Here is a 16,338-nt window from a genome sequence, read left to right as displayed (position 1 = left end):
GACTGCCGATAGCCTATTTCCTTCAGAGGCTGTGGCATATTTACTCACATTGGCCTTAATCATCAATACGCTCTGCCTGTCGATCTGAAACGTAGGAGGACCTTCTGAGGATCGGGCAAAATATTCAATAAGGCTTTTGCTCAGGTTCTTCCTTCCCGCTACAACAGAAGCTGCAGCAGTTCCTCCACAGAGAGAGAGCTCACCAGGCAGCTGAAGCAGCATCTGGAGTCCCCCGGTGAATCTCCTGCTAGCTGGACTCACTCAGATCTCGGGAGGAGGACTAGCTGAAATCACAGGCACATATCACTCTAGTCTCTTCCTGACCCAATGTAGCATCCGTGGGTATGGGGTGCTTGCTTCCAGGGACTCTAGGCAGGTTTGGGGAGATCTCCTTCACTCCCCTCTTCAGATTATGTTGCATTTCTCCCCCCCCCCGCCCCCCCAAGCAAATCTAGTATTTATTCTGGGAAATACTTGCAGAGAAAAATTGATTCACCAAGACTACATCACCATGACTTAGCCCAGATCTTTGGAGGACAAAGTGTATTATGTGAGCATTTCAGATTCATTTTTTAAACAAAATGAATTTCTAGCCCTTGTGGCAGCAGAGAGAAGCTTGAAAAGGTGAATCCAAATGACACAAAAAAGGGGATTGGCTCGGAGGCAAAACTGGGGTGGATTCATAAGCAAAGAATGGGAGAGAGAAAAAGTCTTGGCCTCCGGCAAGCAGGAACCAAAAGCTGGACCGGTTTTTCCTTCATGGGAACATCCAATAATGATAACAGTTGATCAGCCTAGGCTAATAAAAGGAAACAAGCCATGAAGCCCAATCCTTTGTCTGTTTACTCACTGAGTTCAGAGGGACTTACCTGCAAGTAAGTGTATGTAGGATTGAAGCCTTAAAGTAGATACATGAAATATTTTCAAACATTTCTATTCTGGCAAACCTGTAAGAGAGAAGTAGGCTCTCTGATCATGCATTTATTTTGTAATTGGATGGAGCATTTAAAGAAATGTTTTTCCTGCTTGACAAGTGAGCTGGGTTGAATGGATCTTATGAACACAGAATGCAGGTTCAGCTTCCATGTGCCATCCCTTTGTAGAGGTCTGCAAAGACTTCAAAGGTGAATAAGCCGTGCTTAGAAACACAAGAAAAATGCCCAAAAGAATATTGGTTAAAAGGAGAGTGAGAGCATGACTCGGGTGGAAGAAGTCAGAGTGCTTCCCCGCCCCGCCCCCCCCCCAGCATACCAGTCATGTGCCACATGATTTTCCAATTATCCTGGGAGTGCACAGCTTCCCAGGCTTACCGAATCCAGCGAACCCAGTGGGGGCGGCTTCCTAACCACCCCAGGCCAAGAACAAGTTTTGGGATGGTTTCGAACTTGCACCTGCCACACACCTTGCCATGCATGGACAACAGGTGAGGCCATATGCCATGAGGGCAATTAGGGGGACCACAAGGGGCACAACATGTATAGGGGAGCTGGGAACAAGTCACCATGACTCATTTTCCTCCAGGGATCATCAGGCGAATGTTTTCCTAACAGGTACTAATACCGGTATGAATAGACCTATGCCTGTTTTCCCTCATTCTGCAATTCGATATGGTAGGAATGGCAAACAAAGATGCTGTTTGGACTCAAATGCCCATCAGCCCCAGGCAGCATGGCGAATGGGCATGGATAATGAGAACCATAATTCAGTGCCAAGAAGACCACAGGTTCCCCATTCCTGCTCAACAGATACCCTGGGAACATGCTCCATTGAACATAATGGATCTTATGCCAAGAAAATGTGCAGGAAATGGGCCGACCGGTGTTTTTTCTAATGTCGCCACTGCTGCATTTTGCTTCCGTCAGAGTGGTTATTAATCAGTAGCAAGTAAGGCCACAGCTGAAACCATGGTTCCTTGCATGCATACTCAGCCTACCAACTGAAGAACCTCAGGAAGCAAGGTGGCAAAAATAGCACTAAAAGGGCATATGTTTAATGAATCCTACACAGTACTGTCTTCAGCATGTTTAATCAAGTATGTTTTTCTTAGGATTTCTATGAAACTGACTCCCTCCTAGGTATGCCTGGGTTAGGGCTGCAGCTTTAAATGTTCAGTATCTACCCATATCACTAAGCTCAACAGCAATTCTTTATTATCTTGGGCAACTTAGAGGTACGTGAGGGGATGTCATGTGGAGGAGAGCCATGACCTGTTCTTCCCTGCAGCGGCAGGCAGGACAAACTCAAGGGACCAGGCTTCAGGTTGGATGCCAGGAAGTACTTCCTGACAGATAGGACCCCAAGGATATGGGATGGGCTTCCAAGGGAGGTGGACGAAGCCCCATCAGTGAGGGCATTCAAGGAAAGATCGGACAACCACAAGTTGGGGTTTACATGAGCAGAGCCAGCTGGAGTTGGGGGCCAGACCAGGTGACCTGGGAGGCCCCTTCTGCCTTGCTTTGTTTCTATGTTTCTATATTATCTTATGACACCCCTGTAAAACAGCACAGCTTTATTCCCATTTTACTAAGACTCTGTACTACTGCTAGTCCTTTAAACAAGGGCTGCAGAAATTCAGCATAAGGACCAAATTCCATTAAAGAGAAGCTGCTGGGGTCCTCATTCCAGTGAAAGGTGCTGTCAGGCAAAGCAGGAGGGGTCGAAAACAAAATATTTTAATTTAAAGTTCTTGCTGCTGCCAATTTAGGAAAGGCATTTCAATCTTTTAGAATGGAGGTAAACGTGCAAAAGCCAAGAAACCACCAAACAACTGTTTGGGAGAAAGGGTGGGGCTAGGGGAAGGAGGTGTGACTTTCTGGATATGATCTGTGGGCCAGATTGTGACTCTGCAATGGCCAGATTTGGGGCCCTGGTTCTACACCCCTGCTTTAAAGTCTGGATTTCAAGTATCTGGAAAAAACAAATAAAGCATTTACTTCCCTCATTTAGTACATTATTTTTTACTGAATGTATTCCTTGACCAGCAACTAGATTCTTCATTTTGCTCTTTGCTTGTGAATAATTTGGCATCATTTGGGCTAATCTGGTGTGTGGGTCATGCTCAAGAGCAGAGGTGGACTGCATGGCTTTCAGTGTATCCAAACCACTATCCACATGCTACAACCTGAAAGTACTCCAACAGCCAGCTGAGTTTGGTCCTGTGATGTAAGGTTTGAGGAAGCTGCTCTCTTTGGCACATCTAGCTCAGCATCATCTCCCGAGTGGCAATGGCTTTGGCAAGGGTCTTCCACATTAGCTGTTATGTGATCCTTTTAACTTCACATAGCAGGCATTAAACTCTGGGGCCACCTGTGTGCAAAGCACGTGCTCAGCCATCCAGCTACGGTTTCTTCCTTCATTTGTGTGCAGAGCATTGTTGGTTTGTTGCAAGAGGAACCTGCAAAACTGCCACCCAAGCTCCAAGCACCCAGCTGAATTAAAAAGCCCTTGTGTGGCAGCCAAGAGCAGGACACGTCTGGTTCTCACAACCTGTGCAAGACCAGTATTAGCTTTGCCTTTTGGATTCATCCTGAATGGGACTCCTGAATGCTTCCTTCTGTCTGCCTGACTCCATGGACACCCAGGCGCAAGATGTACCTGCTCTCCACTAGTTGTTGCCATGCAATATTGCAGCATAAAGCAGGATGTCTTATTGCCGGCTCTCGCTTGGAAATTCCCACCATGGCTTGGCGTTGGGACCTGCCAGGTCTATGACCAGCCACAGTCTGCCTTCAGGCTCCTGTCAAGTGCGCCCTCCAAGTCATGCCAGGATTTGCACTTTTCTTATGATCCGCTGGGAGAATCTGGCATTTACTTGGCTCCATTCCAAAGTGGATTCCCCCCCCCCCTTCCGGGCTCCCTCCGTCCTGAGTCTAGTGTCTTGGTGCAAGTCCACTCTTGGCTATACCCGAGTCACCAGATGCAGCCCGGGGTTCGCAAGGCCAAGTGCCCCTCCCAGCGGTGCACGCCACTCCCCGTCGTCCTCCCTCCGGCACGCCCTTGTGGATTTGGGGGAGCTGGCTCTAGCTCCAGCCCTGCCCGGGCTCTCCATTACCTATTTGCCCATGTCCTCCAGCTTTTCTCTCTCCCGCATCCCCGGCCCTTCTTGGATCCATTCATGATCTTCCTTCCTTCCACACAGAACCCTCTTTTCCCTCCGCCCCGCTGCCCAGTCCTCCGCTCCGTTCCGCACCAGGTTTCTCTTCCGTAGGATGTCTGTGCTCCTTCCCTCGGCCTCCCAGGTGTCTGCGTCCCTTCTGGAATCCGCTCCGATTTTTCCCTCCTGCCTTTCCCCTAGCCCTGGATGGCAGTGGGTGGCTGGTCGCCGCTGCCTCCCGGTCCCTGGTGTGCCAAGCAAGCCGCGAGCTTCCCTCCTCCGAGCATCTTTGCTGGAGCTTCCTCTTGGCTCCGCTGCGGCCAAGGATCTAGCGGAGGGCGCCGGAAGGGGCGAGGGGGCCTGCTGCTTCTGCCGCCGCCGCCGCCGCCGCTGTGTGATCGCCTCTGGCCGCCAGCTCCCCCCACATTGTCACCCCAACCCCTTTCTTGCCTGCCTGCCTGCCTGCCTGCCTTCCCCCTTCAGTCACCTTCCCTCGCATCCACTTCCCTAGTTCGCCTTGGCCGAACGAGTCCGCCGCGAGGGGGCGTCCACAGCCAAAAGGGGGGGAGAGAAGGAGCGGGAGCAGGAGAGGAGGGAGCGATTCTTTGCAAGCAGGACCCGGCGGGCAGCCGAAACAGCCCTCGCGCCCTGGCGAGGCTCGAGGGGCCGCTCGGAAGCTAGAGCGAGGGCTGGCGGCGGCGGCGGCGGCGGCCTGGAGCACCGACTCCCCGACCGTCCCTTCCCAGTCGCTGCTGGCGGTGAGAGCGCGCCGCGCGCGTGTGCCTGTTTGCGTGCACCGAGGCGGGGGAGCGGAGGAGAGACGAGCGGAGCAAGCAGACGGAGCCCCCACCCCGCCGCAGCCGCCGTCGCCAGCGCGCGTGCTCGCCTAGCCGCTCGCTCGCTCGCTCGCGTGTGTGTGTGTGTGTGTGTTTGCGCGCGCGCGTGTGTGATCAGGGGGTGGATCTTGGTTCACTCGCCTCCACCGTCTCCAAAATGCCCGGACTGCTCTCCATGGATGGATATATTTTAAGATTTCCCTTCGCATTGCTAGGCGAGGCGGTTCGCCTGCTGGAGGCGTCCGCCACTGACATCTCATCAGGAGAAGGAGGGCTTTGATTTCGCCCCTTCTCTCTCTCTCTCTCCCCCTCTCCCCCCTCTCTTTTTCCCTCCCTCCCTTCTTCCTTCTCCTCCTCCCCCCTCCCTTTTGCTATTTTGGGAGGGGGTGGCTGCAAACAAACAACAACAAAAAATAGGGACAGGGCTTGATTTATAACAGACTCCCCCCTTTCTCTTCCCCTCGTCCTCTTAACTCGCCGCCCCCCGGGGGCAAAACAACCCGAAATCAGGACACGTCGTTTGGAGTGTGAGTGTGTGCACCCCCTCCACATTTCTCTGAAACTGACGCCCCAAGGGGAAGCGATCGGAAGAAGATCGAGATCGCGCATCACGCATCCGATTGCCTCGTGTTTCCTAATACCTGCGGGGGCTCAAGCCCTGCCGTCCTGGCGGCAGGATGGATTAGGGATCCCTGGATGGAGGAACCCGGGAGTACTGGATCGCGGAAGGTAAGAGAGCGGCTCTCGCCTCCTCCTCCTCTTCCTCCTCCTCCTCGGAGGCTTTTGCGCGAGGGGCTGGCGCGTTGGTGGGGCTGAACTGCTGAGATCCCCCCACCCCACACGCGCACACACTTTCCCCATCAGTGACCCTGTTGGCCTCGGACACCTGAATCAATCGGGCGGATGGCGCATCTTTATTTCAAAGGGGGGTCCTGGTCGCTCTTAGCAGGGTTTACCCATCCGTCCGTCCATCCGTCCTTCCGTCCGCCTGCCTGCCTGCCTGCCTGTCCCTTGACTGGTGGGGTGATAGATGCGTTGTTGTTATCGTTCTTCTTCGAACCGGAGCTTTCCTCGTCTTGAGACCTGCGCCCCCCCCCCGCCCCCGGTGGCTTGGGCGCTGCTGGACCTGGTGTTTGATTAGCGTCTCTCAGACAGCCTTTCTTTGCGCCACTGAGACTTGAACAGGGAGGGGGTGTTGCTGACTGGACTACGATGCCGGGAGGAAGGGACCGTTTCCTCCCTCTTCCCCCTCCCCCCGCTCCGTTTTCTCCGGAGATTTTGTGATCGGGCAGACAGGGGCTCTGCAAATAAGGTCCTTTCTCCGCCGTCACCGTCGCCTTTTTCTTTCCGCCTACGGATGAGGCGGTCTCCCGTCCTCGGCTCGGTCCCTGCGTGTGCCCCAAGACAAAGCCATCTGCAAGAAAAATACCCTGCCCCTCGCCGCCGTTACTGCGGTATTCCCCCCCCCCACTTCCCGGTTTTTGTACAAATGTGGTGGAGGCGGGAGGGAAGGAGAAATTACCCTCAAAATACCGTAACGCACAAAGAGAAGGGCAGGGCTCTTTCTGGAGATCTTGTCTCCGGTCCTATCCTTGTCCTCTTGCCTCCCCCCCCCGCAAGAATTTTGCTGCAGGAAAAAAAAATAGCCGGAACCAGGACAAGATCGCGGCAGCTGCCCCTTTCTCGCCTCCTGGACCGATCTCCCCCCACCCTCAAATTTCCTTGATACGTGTCTTTATGTAAGAGGCAGGCATTAGAGGCGGCGGCGGGCGCGCACACACATGCACACACGCGCAATTCTTTTTCCTTTCCCCACGTACAATTTCAAGATGGGAGGAGGATGCAGGCTGAATGGTTAATCAGGAAAGGCGCGCGGGGGGCGCATCGGCTTGTTGTGATGGCTCCTGGGCTGTGCCATGCCCATCCGCGATGCCCCCCCCCCCCGCGGACGAGCACCTGGCTGTGGGGGTGGGCGGGTGTGCCCTTTGCTTCACCCCAGGCTGGGCCCCTTCGGAAGCGGCCACCTTTAGGTGCCAGAGCTGGGAAGGTGGCCGAGAGTCCGACGCTATCGCAGCGGCAGCACCATCTGGGCCCTGCTTTCCCTGCCCTGTCCAAGGGAAGGGGCGTCCGTGATTCAGCGGCGTGCGCGTACGTGTATTCGGCACTTCGTATCGTATCTCCGGCTTCTCGCTGACCTATATGAAAGAAAGGCCAGTAGAGACTGGGGTGGGGGATCGGGAAGAAACTTGCCAGAGACCCTTCAGTTACTGCATCCACAGCCATACAGCACTCCCCCATGCGCACGCACACGCACACGCACACGCGCGCGCGCACAATTAGCCACAAGCAGGGCTTATTTTTACTTTTGCCTACCAGCAGCTCTGTGGCCCAGGCTCCCACTGATTTTAGACGAGCTGAGCAGACAGGATTGGCATCATTTCAACCAGTCCTGTTTCCACAGTCAAGAGCAAAACTAGGATGGTGGAGAAGCAGGATGGGCATAGATTGATGATTGCTGCAAATCTCTTAAATTTTTTCCAGGGGGTGGGGGATGGAAGGAGGTTCCAGTCTCTTGGAAGTGTGCAGTGAACTCTTTCCCCAGTTGGGAAATAAACAGGCTTCAGGAAGTGCACACCTTTTGGGAAATGAAATGGCTAAGAAGGGGTAGCGGGGGATCAGCTGGAATGATTAGCAAAAGCCGAGGGGGTGGCGGCAAATGCAGATATAGCTGGACATAGTGCAGAGAAATATAGCTGAAGAATGAACAGATGGGGAGATGAAGAGGGGATGGATGATCGGATAAAGAACCAGTAAACATTCACTGCATCCTCCCCCTTTTCTCCCCCTCCCCAAATTTATTGTGCTTAAGGCCCTCCTCCACTCACCAATTTCCTGTGCCAGCTTTCTACTTTCAGGGGCAATTGGATGCTCTGCCTCCTCTTCCCCTCCCCCTTCCCCCAGCCATAAATGTCAATTCCCACTGTTAGCCTGCTTGGCTAAGGTGAGGAAACCAAAGGCTGTCAAACCATAATTCTTTTGGGATGGCAGAATATGAGGCTTGTTAAAAGAACAAGTTGGCAATAGGAAGCAGACACTGGCCTGCCTTTAGGTAACTGTCTCATTTTTGGCATGTGGAGGGGAAGAAGATCAAGATTGTATTGTTGCTATTATAGTTTCAGGACAGGCATATCCCATTTTTCTTCCTCTTGCAAGGAAACCAAGGTGGCTTACAAGGTTCTCCCACCGTCCGTTTTATCATCACAACAGCAACAACCCTGTGAGGTAGGTTAGGCTGAGAGTGAGTGACTGGCCCAATGCCACCCAGAGAGCTTCACGGCCGAGTAGGGACTAGAACTCAGGTCTCCTTCGTCTCCATCTAGTACTCTTAGCCACTATTGTGTGCTGCTAAGGTTTTCATTCTGCTCTGAATCCCCTCTCTTGCCTTTATTCTGTCCTTTCTAGTCCTGCTCCCCACCATTTACTGTGCCTCCAAAAAAGCAGAAATTTCTGCTTGGACCCACAGAAGGAGAGCCAGTGTGGTGTAGTGGTTAAGAGCATGGGGCTGGGACTCAGAGGATCTGGATTTGAGTCCCCGCTCGGCCATGGAGCCAACTGGGTGACTTTGGGCCAGTCACAGACTCTCAGCCCAACCTATCTCACAGGGTTGTTGTTGTGGGGATAAGATGGCGGAGGAGAATGATGTAAGCTGCCTTGAGCCCTTTGTAGGAAAAAGGCAGGATATAAACCGAAAAATAAATAAATAAATAAATAATATTGAGATCATCAGCCACCACTTCTCTGGTGTGAGAGACACCTGCAGCACGCTGAGTCTAGGACTGGTGGAGCTGGGAGCCTTAGTAAAATGGGGCACCAGTCCACTGCTGTTGGAGCATCTCTGGGGTAGGATGCGGAGGAAAGGAATGGCAAAGCAGGAGATACTTAGGGCATGATCCTGTATGTGTTTAGACCAGGAAAAGGCCTACAACTCCCAGCATCCCCCAGCTGCTCCCTTGCTTGAATGAGAATTATTGTGTGATATGTTCCTAATCCCATAACCCGTTGGATAGGATTGGGAAGACTGGAGAACCAGGTACTCTGCTACTGGCTCTCTTAATAGGCAAGTGATGCTGTCGTTTATTCGGCTTGCACTTAAATTCAAATGTGCAGATGTGCTGAGGTGTAAGTGCCCCTGGAAGTTGTGGCCCCCTGATTTGGAAGTTCTACTTTGCAATTTCATTTGTGTTTGGTGGGCTGGTTCGAGTCCATCTGGGTTGAGGGAACCTTACACATACCTAACTAAAGACAGTCTCTTCCATGTTATTTTTGCATAGGATTTTGAACTGAGCCCTGACATTTTATCAGGTTTTGTTGTAGTTCTGTGTGCTTGGGTCTGCATCTGTACTTTGGGAGCAAAGGCTTGGGCTGCTTTTCATTAGGTGCTCGAAAAATCCCTTGCCATGAGGTCTACAGCAGGGTTTCGCTGTGAAAGATGAGTTTATTGCCGATTACTGATCATGATGGTCTTGACCCGGTTAGCACATGAGAACAGCTGGAGGTATGGGTTGATACAAGGTGTGAGCTGATATTTCTTGCAAATAGAGCCCAGGAAGAGAAGCCATGGTTTGTTGCTGAGCCGTGAACTTTGGGTTATTTAACTATGGGTTCTCATTATGGGAGAAACAGAACCATAAGCCTCTTCATAGTTTGTTTTGCCAGACTCCAGAGGAAGTGAACAAGAATGAAAAGCAAACAACTAATCTACATGCCAATATTTAGAGCACTGCAAAGACTCTTGGGTTACAGGGAGGGAGTAGGTAGAGGAGGAGAAAATCAGACAAGTCAGGGATTGGAAGAACTGTCTGTGTTTTGTGTGATCATCTGGCAAAGAAATCATGGATAATTTCTGGATAAGGCAACAACTCATACTCTGGGTGTATGTTATGGGTGAAGCATATTCACCCTCCAGGATCAGGCCTCTGTACCAGTCGCTGCGGCACAACAGTGGAAGAGGACAATTTCCCTTCTGTTCTGCTAGGGGCACCATCCTTTTGGGTAACATGGAAATGGAACACTGGCCTGGATGAGGCTTTTACTCTGATCCAGCAAGTCTCTCCTTAGGTTTTTGTGGAACTGAGAACTTCATCCTCTGTCGATGAAAGTTCACATGGCACTGACTGTATTTGACAAAGTGGCATCCAAGATGGAGAGGTAGCTGATCATATGGGTTGGCCCTGCAGACCTTAAGACCTTGTGGAGCAGGGGCAAGAGCTTAGAACGGAAATGTGATCGGTAATGGAAGAAAGTATCCCATGAATTAAAGCTGTGAATTCTGTGCCACTGAGTGATGAGGACTTGCAAGGCTTGGTGTCTAGCTTGTTCTTTGGCTCAGATAAGCTAGAGGGGCAACATTCAGAGGTCAGGAAACCTCTGTAACTGAAAGGCAATGGGTCACAATCTAGCTTCTCTTTGCTTCTGCTTGCACGGTATTCTCTTTGAGATCCAAGATGGTGCTATATTATCACCACGAGAGCAAGAGCTTTTAGATGCAACTGAAATTCAAGCAAGCCCAGCCTTTTCATATCCAAAAACTCGATGAAAGCAGCTGCTAAGCTCTGTAGGCACCCTGCCTAAAGAGCAGGGTGAACATCCTGGAAGGGTAGAGGGAAGAGAGATCTGTTTGTCAAGTGCATGGGGCCATCCTGGACCAGGGCCTGGGACTAGCAGCGTGAGCAACAGGACTTGCAATACTTGGGGTATTGTAGGAGGCGCAGGGCCCTTTCTGCTGCTTGCTTGGAGGCTAAGCACATAACCTACTTGGACACAAGGGAGATGGTCACTCTCCCACGGTTGAGTTGTACACCCAGCTAGAATGTCTCCAGCGTTAGTGTTCCGAGCAGCCTCTTCCCCCAAAGATCTTTAGCACCAAGCTTAGCTCTCCAGGTAAGTAGAGATCTACAAAATCCCTAAATATTGTAATCCTCACAGATGTTTCTTTGTATTCTATACAACGCCCACGCTACGCCTGGGGGTATTCGGTTTATCTTTGGAATCCAAAGCATGGTTTCTGTTCTCCCTTCTGAGGTTCTCAGTGATCTTCATACAATTAGGTGGCCTAGCCTAGGTTCTCCAGGGCTCCGTCATTCCAATAGTGATGAGCTGTATGACCCAGGAACTTGGTTGAACCGTGTATGCCTGGGGACAGGATAGCTATGCAGACCCAGACCATGTGCACGCTTCCTCCACGTAGGTGCAGGCGCCCTGTTCTCTTCCAGCTTTGGAGGCCACTTCTTTGTTTTTCTGGCAGCTGAGGAGGCACATGAAAGGCACGTGCAGGAAGAATTCTTGTGGGTGCTTTGTGCAAATGGCCCATGGCCTCAGGGTGCTGGAAATGAGTGTCACTTTTTGGAGAAATAAATAGCTGGATTGCCTGGCAGATGTAACTCAGCACCACTCCTTTTGAATGTATGGGCCGTGTGCTGATTAGCACCAGCTGGAGGTGCACAGCCTTTTGCTAGGCACGCTTGTGCTGGGTGGCCCCTGTGAGTGTGCACAATCTGGGAGAGGACCTTTGCTTAGGCAGGCCTATGGCGTTTGCCCCAGTGCCAGTATCCTGTCATTCGAGCGGCGGCTATCTTCTGAAGCTGGCACTGCAGACAAACATGCCTCTAGGCAAGCAGGGAGGGCTTCGCCCAAATCTTTGTCAGCATCTCCCCGCACGGGCACGACCTTGCCTTAGAGGCCTCACCAGCGCCTAAGCCCAGGGGAGTGTCTTTGTGAGCGTGTGTCCAGAACCTCTGATGTGACAAGAAGAATTCCCTTCCATTGCCTGATCGTGTGGTGCGGGATTCGGAGACCGACTGAGGTTTCAATAATTTGCAAGCCGCCCAGGGTGTTTTGGAACAGAGGAGTCTGAATTTCAAGAGAGTTGGGAAGGCAGTCTGGCATCGGATGGCCTTCTGCAGGCTGACCTGGGGCGGGAGGCAGCGGGAAGGGAGAACTTTTTTAAAAGCAGTTTTGGTTTCTCTCTCTCTATCTGTTTCCAAAATGCGTAGGTGGCTTTTTCTTAGCTCTCTTTTAAAACTAATGATTATTATTTAGCTGAGGCACATGTGGGTGTCTGCAGCCCATTTCTGGAGCCACATTCACTGTTTTTGCTCAGCAAGTGGGGAGAATTCCCCACAGGCCTTCTGCACCAGTGCTGAGTGCATTAGTGGCAGCTTACCTGTTCCTGTGTGTGCATACTTGCATGCCTGCACACATGACCACAAAGAGGTGGGGCTCCGTCCAGGCTCTCTTCATACACACAGGCCCGTGTACACACCCTCAGCTGCTCTCACACACCACACACTGTCGCTCTTTTGTCACGAGCCTTTCTGTGATCAGTGTGGCAGATGAGCCCTTCCTTCTGCCCAGTCTCAGCGAGTGCCTGGGGATTTGAAGCAATATGCTGGAGACGATTAGGGGATGGCAATCTGCTTGGATTCTGCGTGGCTGATGCAGCCAAGCTGAAGGGAGGGGCGGGCCTCAGGCTCCCCCTTCCTGTTCTGGGAGCGCAGGGAGCTGCTTATACCAAGCCGGGCCTTGGCTCCTCCAGCTTAGCCCTGCCAGTTCTGGCCGGCAGCAGCTATCAGGGTCCCAGGAAGGAGGCTCTGCCTGGAGGTACTGCGGGTGCAACCTGGGGCCTTCTCCACGCAAAACATGCATTCTGCCCTGCAGCCAGACTCCTCCCCACTCTCCTATCACCACATCTCCATCAGTCTACAAATGGCCTTTGAACCCATGGCCCATTCCTCTTAATTTTATGTTTTTCCTTGTTGATTTGGACTGTTTCACTAGTAGGCTTGAACCCTAGCCAGTGTGGTGTAGTGGTTAAGAGCGTGGGACTGGGACTCTGAGGATCTGGGTTCGAGTCCCCACTCAGCCATGGAGCCAACTGGGTGACTTTGGGCCAGTCACAGACTCTCAGCCCAACCTACCTCACAGGGTTGTTGTTGTCGGGATAAGATGGAGGAGGAGATGTAAGCTGCCTTGAGCCCTTTGTAGGAAAAAGGCAGGATATAAATTGCAATATAAATAAAATAAAAATAAATAGCCCACTCCCCGTCTTCTGCAGTTCTTGTCAGCAGTGCCAGTATCTGCATTTGGCAGATACTGGGGCACCTCTGCCATGGCAGGCCCCATCATTGACACCTGTCCTCAGCTGCCTCCAAGAAAGAATTCTGGCCTTGGCCCATCATTTGAATTTTCCACAATGTCCCAGAGTGGCAGTAGATTGGGGCACTCTGGGAAATTCAGATGGTGACAGCACATAGAGCACTGCTCAGACCAGCGCAGCTGCTGCTGCTGTTTGTTATTTACTGCGCTTTTAATAATTAAATCAGTCAATAATCAAATTTCCCTGGGTGGCGTACAACATTTACAAACAAACAGTATAAACATTAACAGAAAAAACTGGAAAATAAAGGCAAGATAAAATTAGTAGCAAAGGACAAAATAATTACAACAGGAAAGGCTGCAGTAAAGCAGACTATTGTACTAAAACATGTCCAACAAAATAAAAAGGTTTTCACCTGGCATTAGGAAGACAACAATGTAGGTACCGGGTGATTCTCTCTGGGGAAAGCGTTCTGTGTATGGAGTGCGACCAGGGAAAAGGCCCTCTTTTTTGCAGGTACCCTCCTTGCCTCATTTGAGGGTGTCAGTGGGATCTTAATGCCTGGATAGATGGATAGATAGCTAAGAATGGGGAGATGCTCTTCCCAATAACATAGACAGAAACTGTTCAGGACTTTCAGGTGCAGTCCACTGAAGATGTCTGTGGCTGTCTGAATCAGAGAATTATGAGTGTCTGTGCAGAGCAGGAAGAGCACAGAGGCGGCACTTCTCCAGGTCTGCAAAGCGTCTCGATGGCCAATTTTGGCCATCTTACTGCAGTACTTGGGGGACCGCCAAGACAACTCTTATCTTGGTGCTACCAGTCTCCTCTCCTCCCTCACACCCCTTCTCCATGTTGCTTTTAGGACCTCAAGTCAGCAAGCAGCATGGTTCTTTCCATACCATCTGCTGGGGTGCGGGGTGCCCAAAGGCTGAGTCCCAGTCCTATGTTGGAGCTGTTTTCCAGTACTGCACTGGAACTCTAAAAAATCCTGTGGCCCTCTAGATGCTGCCTAGGGGCTGTAGGATTGCTCTGCCCAAAGTTAAGAGCACCACTGAATCCAGCACTTTAAATGGATATCTGTGGCTGCCAGAGAAATCTCCCTGGTAGAGATACGAAGATCCAGCTAGAATCCGCCTCTCTTGCACTCACCAGATTTCTTTCCTGTGCTTGCCCTTGACTTAGGAAGCAAACCAAGCTGAGATCAAGGCCGTGAATGCTCAGAAATGCCAGTGGACCCCTTCTTTGTGCTGAATTATTCTTGCACAGAGTACACAGAGCTCGCAAGTCACATGTATGGAAGCAGATCTCTGCTTGCACAGGGGGCGTGGGGGCAGCATGTGCCCAAGTTAGCTCTGCAGGCTTGCTTCTTGCTGGAGGCCCATGCGAATTCGTGGTACAAGTCCAGTGCAGGGCAAGAGAGAGTGGGCTGGATGCTGGGATGCCGATCTGCAAAAATCCGGTGGATTCCCACTCCCAAACCAGATTCCTCAAACACTGCTGTTCTCTGGGCCCACTAACCAAAAGGGGGCACGTCAAAGGGCTCTTCCCTGTCCTCCTTAAAAGTGGGGCTGGCCCTGTGTCTCAGGCTTTGCAAGACTTCTCATGCACACAAGCAGAGCAGGTATCGACTGGATTTTTTGAACAACATCAATCCCCCAGGACAGAGAGGTTCTGCTAGTCATGGAAAGGGTATCTGTTAAGCTGGCACCCTCTATTTGAACAACTTGGTATCTTGATAAATCAAGACTGCTTTTCCTTCTGAGATTCAGGATCTTTAGAAGATAGAAGAAGGCCAGCTGGAACCAGGTCTGTCCAGATTTGGGACACTTGCCAATTCTGTATGATAAATTGTCTGAATGTAGAACCTTGCTGGTTTAACACATTCTCTTTTCCTTGTTATTACCGAGAGCACTAGATACTAGTAATTGCCAAATGGATTTCCTTCCATACTTTCCTCAAAAACCCTTTCTTGGACCATCATAGGCTCTGCCCTAGTTCATGTTTTAAATTGTTGTGAACTGCCCAGAAAGCTTCAGTTATTGGGTATATAAAAATGTAATAAATAATTTTTAAGATGCTGCTGCGACAGTAACTAAAAGGGGTGAGATAACAAAAGAGAGAAAAAGAAAGAAAGAATGAACGTATAGAACTGATCCAAAGCAATAAGTATTGACATGCTTAATTCAAGAAAGAAAGAAAAAGCAGGGGGAAAAGTTTTAATACTTCCATTTCATGGATATACATGCATAGAGACAGTCCATATAGCTAAAGAGGTGTCCACAGAAGATTGACCGCTGTGGGAGAGTTGCTCCATTGTCGCAACAGCAGTATGATCTTCAGTCCATTGAATGGCAGGTGGGTGTTTGTCCTCCCAGGCTTCAGATGTAAAGGTGCAAACCTGTTCAGACAGACAGAAGTCCTACAGTTCACAGCAGGCCTGAGCCAGCCATGCGGGGCTCACTGAGGAATGCTGAGAGTAGTAGGACGTTGCTCTGTTTAACACGTGTGGGATTGTGCCCTAAGCCTCTCTGCAACTCTCAAGTGCTCTCAGTATCCACTTTTGCAGGCCATCGACAACATCTCTGTGTTTCAATCTACCCCAGAGAGCGGCTTCCATCACTGCATGGAAGTAAGGCTGAGCCAAAGCATGCATCCCAGTGGCTGAGTCCCATGAAGCCCTGCTCCTGCATGTGAACCGGGGCTCCCCATGCTCTGGGTTTCCCATCTTTAACGATCAACCCGCCTGCGTCTCAGTCTCTCTACCACTCTCAGATTCTGAGGACAGGACCCGTTCTTCCCCATTGCCCTCTTCTTTGTGCGGAAGTGGCAACAGTTGGTGTCCAGCGGATTGGCTTTGGCGGCATCAGGATGCACTACAGGAGCTTTCCTCAACCTTGTGCCTTGGAGAGTACAATTCCCAAAATAGGCCATGCTGGCTGCGACCGATGGGATCTGTAGTTCAAAACGTTTGGAAGTTGCTGTGTTAGTGAAAGCTGTTTTACAATCATCGATTCAATTTCCAGTGAATTGAGGTTGACCTTTTCCACTTATAACACTAATTTTATATTTATGTATTTATATTTGCATTTTATCCTGTTGTCACTATGTTGCTATAGCATCTATGTTGCTAAGGCTGTACATTGTACTTAATAAGGCTTCCATAACATTTTGTCTGATATTTACCGTTTTAATTTCATATTAATAATATGCACACATGTGTACCCAGACTGCAAGAGAGGCTCAGATGTGCT

At 50.8% G+C, this 16,338-nt stretch overlaps 1 protein-coding gene across 8 annotated transcripts in view; it reads left to right on the top strand.

The window, feature by feature from the left end:
- Positions 1–4,955: 4,955 nt before the first annotated feature.
- The window catches only part of ADGRL1 (adhesion G protein-coupled receptor L1), a 145,443-nt gene continuing 134,060 nt past the window's right edge, over positions 4,956–16,338 (top strand). For 3 of the 8 annotated variants that reach the window (XM_044453596.1, XM_044453595.1, XM_044453599.1), the window contains exon 1: positions 4,958–5,658. The gene's annotated coding sequence lies outside the window, so the exon portion shown is untranslated. Of the gene's footprint in view, positions 5,659–16,338 lie in introns of all 8 variants that reach the window. The other 5 variants (XM_044453593.1, XM_044453591.1, XM_044453597.1 and 2 more) reach the window with 3 other exon arrangements.

The sequence above is a fragment of the Varanus komodoensis genome, unplaced genomic scaffold, assembly GCF_004798865.1.
Source record: "Varanus komodoensis strain SLA01 unplaced genomic scaffold, ASM479886v1 scaffold7_1, whole genome shotgun sequence".
NCBI classification, from domain to species: domain Eukaryota; kingdom Metazoa; phylum Chordata; class Lepidosauria; order Squamata; family Varanidae; genus Varanus; species Varanus komodoensis.
The sequence above is the reverse complement of the archived record's forward strand: the minus strand, read 5'-3'. Positions and strand labels throughout refer to the sequence as shown.